General features: G+C 51.3%; 1 long non-coding RNA gene across 1 annotated transcript; it reads right to left on the bottom strand.

The window, feature by feature from the left end:
- Positions 1-618: 618 nt before the first annotated feature.
- LOC119337476 lies at positions 619-5,216 on the bottom strand. Its single transcript, XR_005163347.1, has 2 exons — positions 4,960-5,216; positions 619-994 (listed from the first exon to the last, which is right to left on the bottom strand). It is a non-coding gene; the product is annotated as an uncharacterized LOC119337476 (long non-coding RNA).
- Positions 5,217-9,329: the final 4,113 nt, after the last annotated feature.

The following is a 9,329-nucleotide window of genomic DNA, read 5'->3' on the forward strand; positions in this document are numbered from 1 at the left end:
CTGAACCTTGCTCTGGTACCAATTGTTAGAATTTCGCCCACAGGATCGATCATATCAAATCACGATGAACACGCACACGCAAAAACTTTTGCCAAGTGCACATGTCGTGCCTCTCTTTTTTTTATTTCTTTTTCTCTTTTTCTCCCGGTGTTACAAAACTGCCGACGTGCTGCATATAAATATACGCAGGACCAGACCGACGTAGACATACTTGCTTTGAGTCCAAACCGGACTAGACTCCAACGCTCATACGGGAAAGTACTATGACGACTCGGCAAGCTAATTACAAGCCGGACACGATCTAGTACACAACCCACACGTACTACTGCACGGCAGCCAGGTAGGTTGCATCTATGTAGAACTTACGTAAAACTAGTTATCTTAAGATTACTGCTAACAAGCACCACTTTTGTTGGATCTCGGAGACCGTTACTATCAGCACCTTTGTGCATCCTGATACCTTCCATGGCAAATTGTTGGACTAACGAGTGCAGTGGAGAACGAATAAAGCAACAAATAGAAGAATAATATTGTACTCATCTTGGTGATGTATCGACAACTCAACCTATTTGACGGAACTGAGTGCATACCTACAAGCGGTTGTTGTGTATATATATATTTTTTTTTTCGAAAAGGGGGGCTTCCCCGGCCTCTGCATCAGCATGATGCATACGGCCATCTTATTAAGCATAAAATAGTCCACAAAGTCTCCAAGTCTCAAGGTTGTCAACAAGAAAAGTAAGAAAAGGCTCACACAGAGCCCGAAGGCTAGATACACAAGCTAGACAAAGCACTTATACATCACAGCCGTTTGGCTCCAAAATAGACAGGTAAACTAATTGCCTATCCTGTTACACGACCGCCATCCAAACCGGCTGAATATATCCCGAGCTACCATCTCCCATCGGATAGCAGCAGTAACCAAAAGCTCCCTGGCCTCCGTCGGAGTGAGTAGCGACCAGGAACGGATAAGAGCCGTTGCTCGGAAGATAACCTGCAAAACATGGATATTTGTTGATCTGTTAAAGACGAAGTCATTTCTGCAATTCCAAAGCGCCCACAAAAAAGCGCAAACCCCCAAGCGAATATGTTTTGCTAACCCGGACTCTACCCTAGTTAGCCATGTCCCAAACAACATGTTAACCGACCTTGGTGGGGTAATATTGAAAGCGACTTGAATAGTCGTCCAAAGAATTCTAGCTAGTGGGCAGTCAAAGAAAAGATGTTTAATGGTTTCACCCTGATCACAGAAACTACACCTAGTAGGTCCTGTCCAATTACGCTTAATAAGATTATCCTTTGTTAAGATCACCTGTTTATGTAGAAACCACATAAACACCTTGATCTTTAAAGGAACTCTGACGTCCCACACATGCTTTGAAGTAGGAATCGAGCTGGAATTAATAACATCAACATACATTGATTTAACCGTGAATCCCCCCGACCTAGTGAGATTCCAGCGTAATTTATCAGGTTGTTGAGATAGTTGTACCTGCATCAGTCTCCTAACTAGATGCAGCCACTCTTCCCAACGATTGCCCACTAACGATCTTCTAAACTGGATATCCAGGGGTATCGAGGCGAAGACCGATGCAACCAAAGCATCGCGCCTTCGAACTATACGATACAGAGACGGATACTGGATTGCTAGGGGAGCCTCTCCAAGCCAAGTATCCTCCCAGAATCTCGTGCTTGCACCATTACCAACTAAATGCTTTGACCTCTGAAAAAAATGAAAGCTTCACTTTCATAAGCCCTTTCCAAAAGGGTGAATCAGTTGGTCTAACCGACACCTGAGCCAAAGTTTTGGTTTGGAGATACTTGTTACGCAGGATTTGAGCCCACATGGCGTCAGTTCCTGAGGATAACTTCCACAACCACTTACTAAGAAGGCACCGGTTCTTGACTTCGAGATTCTCAATCCCCATACCCCCTTGGTCTTTCGGTCTACAAATGATATTCCACTTCGCTAACCGATATTTTCTCTTAGGCTCCTCCCCCTGCCAAAAGAACCTCGATCGATAGAAGTCCAGTCGTTTCCTAACTCCAACTGGGACTTCAAAGAAGGACAAAAGGAACATGGGCATGCTCGTGAGCACCGAATTAATAAGAATTAAACGGCCTCCATACGACATGAGCTTGCCCTTCCAACAACTTAGCTTCTTCTCGAAACGATCCTCAATACACTTCCATTCATTATTCGTGAGCTTGCGGTGATGAATAGGAATTCCTAAGTAGGTAAAAGGCAGCTCACCCAAACCACATCCGAACAACTGCTTGTAATCCTCTTGTTCCTCTTTGGCTCTCCCAAAGCAGAACAACTCACTTTTGTGGAAGTTAATTTTGAGCCCACTTAGCTGCTCAAACAAACAAAGCAGCAGCTTCAGATTTCTAGCTTTTACCAAGTCATGCTCCATGAAGATGATAGTGTCATCAGCGTATTGCAGGATGGATATACCCCCATCCACTAAGTGTGGCACCAAGCCCCCTATTTGGCCAACTTCCTTGGCTCTCCCTAACAACACCGCCAACATATCGGCTACTATGTTGAACAGAATAGGGGACATCGGATCTCCCTGCCGCAGGCCCTTATGTGTCTGGAAGTAATGACCGACATCGTCATTCACTTTTATGCCAACACTACCCTTTTGCGTAAAAGTTTCAATCTGGCTCCTCCAGCCCTCGTGGAAACCTTTCATATGCAAAGCTTGTTGCAGAAAAGGCCATTTAACTTTGTCATACGCTTTCTCAAAATCTACTTTAAAGATGACTCCATCAAGTTTCTTAGAGTGAATTTCCTGGAGCGTTTCATGCAACACCACCACCCCTTCAAGGATGTTTCTGTCTGGCATGAAAGCTGTTTGGGATTGCTGCACCACAGAATGCGCAATCTGTGTGAGCCTATTAGTCCCAACCTTGGTAAAAATTTTGAAACTGACATTCAAGAGGCAGATAGGACGGAACTGCTCAATCCTGAGAGCGTCGGTCTTCTTTGGAAGCAACGTTATCGTTCCAAAGTTCAAATGAAAAAGTTGAAGCCGTCCAGCAAAAAGGTCGTGGAACATGGGTAGCAGATCCCCTTTGATGATATGCCAACATCTTTTGTAAAACTCCGCCGGGAACCCATCCGGCCCGGGAGCCTTATTGTTCTCCATCTGAGAGATGGCATCGAAAACCTCCTTTTCCGTAAACGGCGCAACTAGCATGTCATTATCAGCAGCAGTTAATTGAGGCACATCCTCAGTCCTGGACTCATCGAGGGACACAGCGCTATCCTCCGACGGTCCAAATAACTGCTTGTAGTATTCGGTGATGTATAGCTTAAGATTATCGTGACCAACAATTGTGCCTTCATCTTGCTCGAGCTGAAATATTTTTTTCTTTCTGTGTTTGCCATTCGCAATCAGATGAAAGAATTGAGTGTTCGCATCCCCTTGGATTACTTTGCGAACCTTTGCTCTGAGCGCCCACTTCAGCTCTTCTTCGCGGAGAAGTTCCTTCAACCTCTTTTCCGCATCAATCTTACAGCACATATCCGCAGATTGAAGAACCGCTGATTCAGCTTTAACATCTAGGTATTGAATAATCTCCAGGAGTCTGTCTTTCTCAACCTTATAAACTCCACTTAGATGTTTAGCCCAACCTCGAAGAAAGCACCTCAAATGCCTAATCTTATTCTGCCATCTCTCGACAGGCGATCTACCCCTAGACTCTCTAGCCCACTCTCTGGCAACAATATCCAAGAAACCTTCTCTTTCAAACCATGACGTTTCAAAGGAGAAAGTATTCTTGTTTCCCACATGCCTTGGCTCCCCTGAGTCAACAAATAGCGGTGTGTGGTCCGAAATTCCTCGCGTTAGAGCCTGCACCGTGACCAGAGGGAACTTCTGCTCCCATTCGGCACTTGCAAGAACCCGATCCAACTTCTCATATGTCGGATTTGGTAAAGAGTTAGCCCAGGTAAATTGTCTACCAGAGAGTTCGATTTCTCTCAAATCCAAACTCTCAATGATGGTATTAAACATAAAGGACCATCGCCCATCAAAATTATCGTTATTCTTTTCATCCCGCCTCCTAATAATGTTGAAGTCCCCCCCAACCAGGATAGGGAGTTGTTCGGACCCACAAATTCGAACCAGGTCAGCCAAAAATTCAGGTTTAAACTCAGGTTGTGCAGCCCCGTAGACCGCCACCAACACCCAGTTAAACCCATCTATTTTGGACCTGACTCTGAATTTCACTGCAAAGTCACCCATAACAACACTCCGGACTTCAAGGGAATCACATCTCACACCCAGCAAGATGCCCCCAGACCTCCCTCTTGGAGGAAGACAATGCCAATCGAATTCCACCCCTCCCGACAACGTGTTAAGAAACTGAGGTGCAAAATTATCCCTACCAGTTTCAGAGAGAGCAATGAAATCTAAACGGTGCTCTAAAGATGCCTCCGCTAGAAACCTACGTTTAGCCAAGTCCTTAAGACCTCTGCTATTCCAGAATATTCCTTTCATAGGTCATCATGGAATTTTTTGGCCTTACGAATTCTAGCACTCCTGCGTACCGCGGATGCAGGGTACACCTTCCGCTTCCACTTACGTTTAGGAATGTTATCACCTGTAGCCCGGTCCTCATAACCGTGCTCTGGTTGAACATGTGCTGCATCATCTACCTGGAGTTCATCCTCATCAGGCTCCGCAGACGGAGGAACAAGATCCGCGCAGAATTTATCAAGCACCCTAACACCCAAGGCCTCAATCTCCGCATCATTCAAAGGTTTTACAGCCGCTAGGTTTCTAATAGACTCCAAGGCCCGTTCCGCTTCCAAATCTAAAAGATCATTAACCGAGTTTTCAATTTCCAAATTATTATTCCCAAGAGACACCCCCACTTGGTTTGCATTATTAATAATCTCATCCTTAGAGAAATGCAGAATAGAATTTGAAACATTAACTGACATACCTGTTGTGCTCTCCACATCACGCAGCTTGGCCGCCCGCATAGCGCACCTCTGCTGCAAATCATCAACCTCCGGAAGGTCCTGGAGACGAGAGCTCGTCCGCCTCCCCTCGGAAGCAGGGTCTCGGATCCCTCCGAACGCGATCACCTCCTCCCGAGTAGCGGCTCCCGGAGTAGGTCTGGGAGAGGGGGACCGCGTAGGAGATGTGGAGATGCCTGACGGAGTTGGCACCAGGGCCTCCTGCCCTAGTCCAACCCCCCCAGCCGACGCCGTGGCAGCCGTGCGCTCCACCTGCAGGACCGCCGTCGGTACTAGAGGGTCAGGGGCCACCTGCCCCTGACGCCTGCCTAGCACCTCCGGCGACCCCACCACCAACGAGGCTCCCGCGAGACGGACCTCCAGGGCCTCCTGCCCCAAAGATATGTCGCCCCGGCTGGACACAGGTACCTGCGCCGCCTGCTGTGAAACAGAAGAATGAGAGGGAGTCGTGGCCACCTGCCCAGACGCCCCTCCCCTCCGCAAGGAAACCGAAGACCTAGATCGCCCTGGCGACTCCTGAGGCTCCACCTCTTGAACAACACGGGCACTGAAGCTGGCCGACTGTCGGGGTGACCGCCCAAAGTCCAAGACCGGTAGCGAATGCTCGAACGCATCGTCAGAGTCAACCCGATCACTCCACAGACGAGGAGGCGCCGACGACGGCAGAAAAGATCCAAACCGCAGTGAGTTATGAGGCAAAGACGAAGCCGGGGACTGCTCCATCCCGGCTCCGTTCTCCGGCTCCTGAGCAGCAGGCCCCGATCCATTGGGCTCCTGTGCTGCCTCATCCGCCTGCTCCCTGGGAGCACCTGTATCATCACCCCCATCGTGCATATCCACGTCAGTGCCAGCAGCAACCTCAGCAAACAACTCTGCATCCTCAAACTCAATATCAAGTGGAAACACCTCGCCTCTATAGGTCCAGTTGATGATGTCTGGGACATACTCAATATCCAGAATGCTAACTCGCAGTCGAGCCACCCCCTGAGCTCTAGTGAACGCCATATCCACTTTCTCCGTCTTACCAACCATAATCCCCAAACTAGCCACCACACGCACATCAGAAAGAGCCTCAGACGGTGCCCCCGAGAAACGCAGCCACACCTGAGTAAGAGGCTTCCCCTTAGGCTCAACTTTCTTCCACTCGTGGAACTCCAAAATACCTTTGGTGCCTGGCACCTTACACATCCCAAAGCTCAACAAACGCTGCAAGTCCTCAATCGAAGGAAACTCCACTCTGAATACTCTATCCTCAACGGGTACGAGGTCCCACTGAAAATCACCCGGAGCCAACTCCTGAAGTCTCTGCACAATCTGAGCCTGGGAGACATCTCCCTGTGTCACCTTGACCAAACCAGAAGTAAGGCTCTGTGTATCAGCTGGGATCTCCCTCGCAGCCGCTGACTCGAAGAACATCAGCTCCGCACAGTACACACCATATACAGTAAGAGCTGGAATATGGTCCCTCAGCAAAGGACAATCCCCTGAAGCATGCGCAGGCTTACCACAGGATTCGCACAGCTGGGCCACACACTCCGCGATGAAGTGCCCCTTCTCTCCGCACCGGTAACAAAGCATTCTCTCTTTCTTCCGAGCGTACTTGGATGCCCTCTTAGAATCAGCCACTTGAACCACCTCAGCCTCCTTCGCAATCCCAGGAACCTCAGCAACCGCAAGTGCATTCACCACCTCCATCGCCTGGGGAGGTAGCTCCTGTGGTGTCTGATCAGTCTCCATCGCCGCCCCGTCAGAGTCAACATGTCTAGGGGGAGGCGGCCGGCGGAACCTTCCGCGGCCTCCACCACGACCACGGTATCCGCGATAACCTCCTCTGTGCCTGTTATCAGGTCCTGAGGCCCCCTCAACGAAGCCTCCAGCCGGCCCCAGGAACGGTCTCTCTGCAGACCCGTCACTCTGCCAAGCATAACCCCGACCTCCTCCCGCTGAAGATGAGCCCCGATGCTGGCCTACTCCATACGCATCAAACCCGTCATCACCCCACTTGCCTCGAGGTGCATCAGTCGGTCTCCCACTGGTATTACTCTTATTACTCTGAACCTGATTCTGCCCCGAACGATTCTGCGCCTGACGAACCGCAAGGTGTGGCGGGGGTGCACGCTGACCCCCGGCAGTTGCCGCCACCGGATCAGCAGCGACACCGGCAGCCACCGTGGCCCCCGGCGTCTCGGCCCTCAGAGCAGCCATCCCCTCCGCCGACGCGTTACGAGCCGGCACCACCGGCGGTGCAGGGCGAGGAGCTCTACGGCCAGTATTAACCATACCAGTCGTCATCGACCCAGGAGCCGGCGCCGCCGGCGGCGGAGGGCGAGGGCCTCCCCGGCCGACCCCAGCAGCATGAGATGGCACCGGGGGTCTATGCGCTGCCCGGCCAGCCGTCGTTGGCTGCGCCTCAGGAGCCCGAACTCCCGGAGCGCCCAGCTGCTGCCGCGGCTGGAGAGCGCCTCCACGACCTGCAGCACCCGGCGCAAGTGCCGGCGGCTGCTGTCCGGCCGGCGGTGCGCCCCGTCCCGACGCATGGGGCGGCGGCGGTCGAGCCCTTCCAGCCCCCCCCCCCCGCGGTACTCGCAGCAGGAGGGGGTCCCGCTCCACGTCCAGCCATTAGCAGCGGCGGGATCCTCCTCGCCCTGCCCGATCCACACTGCGGGAAACCACGACTCCCCTGGCGATGAACCCTAGCGGCACGTACCGACTGCGCTGGGACGATCGAAGGATCGGACGTGCATGGCAGAAAACACTCAACGGACCGGCCTTGAAAGACATAATGGGCCTCATACCCATTATTGTCCGGCCCATTGGCAACGAGGCCCGAAGGCTCCCGATCCAGCCCGGCCGCACCAAGCAGCTGAGCGAGCGCGGTCGCCCTCGTCGATCGAATCTCGGTCGCCGTGGCCTCCATGGCCGGCGCCGGCGGACGCACATTCCGGGACAACAACCTCCATCCTTTCTTCCTCTTAACCGTAACCCACGCATCTGGTCGGATCAGATCAAACACAGTGAGCTTCGGCAAACATACCTTGGGTAAAGGTCCCTTCCATGGACGAAGCGCCGACGGCGCCGTCCTTCTATGCACGATCCGGCGAACAATCTCGATCTTCTCTCCATCGTGCAGCCCCTCACGAGCCAAATCGTCTCTGGGAACCACCTTGTCCACCGTGGTCGCTACTTCCTCTTCCGAGTAACCTGAATGAAAGAATTCACAGATTAGGTCCGACGGCGTAGGAGACGGCGGTGACTCCCCCGGCGGCTCCGCTCCTTCCTCGTCCGCATCATCATCGTCAGATCCGGCGAGGGCCCAGAAGCGACCGCCCACCCGGCGGCGATCGCCGGCATCGGGCGGTGGCTCCGCCGTCGGGCGCGGAGATCGCCCCGGATCGCCTCCCTGTCGCCTAACGGTCATGGATCGCCTCCCTGTCGCCTAACAGTGTTCTGCATGGTGCCTACGAACCACTCGCGATCGACTATGAACGCAGCCACCGACGCACGGCTTTGGCCCGTGTACGCTGTCACCGTATCGTCCCTGTGTATATATGCATACTCACAGTAAAGTAGCTATAGTACTTGCCGATAGAGCGGGTGGAGAGAAAGTGATATAAAAGGAGAACACCGACATCAGCTCGAGACACATACAAGTTTGTGAGTGAAACAACCACTGGTTATTCATCCAACAACCATACCAAGACCAGTGAGTGAGTAGATTGGTTAGCAATGGGTGAGTAGCACAACAGTGTGGGGGTTGTCACGAGAGCCGCAAGGACTCTGTACGCCCTCAGCTTGGATATACAGTAGTGAAGTGACGTGCGCATAAAGATCAGAGTTATTCACCTAGCAAAGTCACAGATATACAAAACTCATTGCCAGGCGACCAAATTTTCTTTCTTCTGTCACTGATTTGGTCCCCTTGTCACTAGATAGACAAACCGAATGCCAAACATCAACAGACTTTGTACTAGTAAAACGCAATACAATGACACTGTGATGATATGCATAATACAAATGATTACAACAATCATGACACATTGACAAATAGCAATGCGAATTTTCAGCACGAAAAAAATCGATGGAACGGTCGCTGCAATTTGAATTTAGCGAAAAGAGCAGCTAGGTGGATGAACTTGCAGCAGTTCGTGCAATTCCAGGCTTGGGGGGATGAATAGCAGCACATGACCAGACGAGAGTAGTTGATATATTTTGCATTTTCATCCATACGCTGGTAGCTTGAAAGCACATCTCACCCACTGCCAGGATTAGCACATGCAAGCATAAATATTTTAGAGAGAGAGCTGAGATTGTGAAAATTTAGCTCATATATTCT

This window comes from Triticum dicoccoides, chromosome 7B, assembly GCF_002162155.2.
Source record: "Triticum dicoccoides isolate Atlit2015 ecotype Zavitan chromosome 7B, WEW_v2.0, whole genome shotgun sequence".
NCBI classification, from domain to species: domain Eukaryota; kingdom Viridiplantae; phylum Streptophyta; class Magnoliopsida; order Poales; family Poaceae; genus Triticum; species Triticum dicoccoides.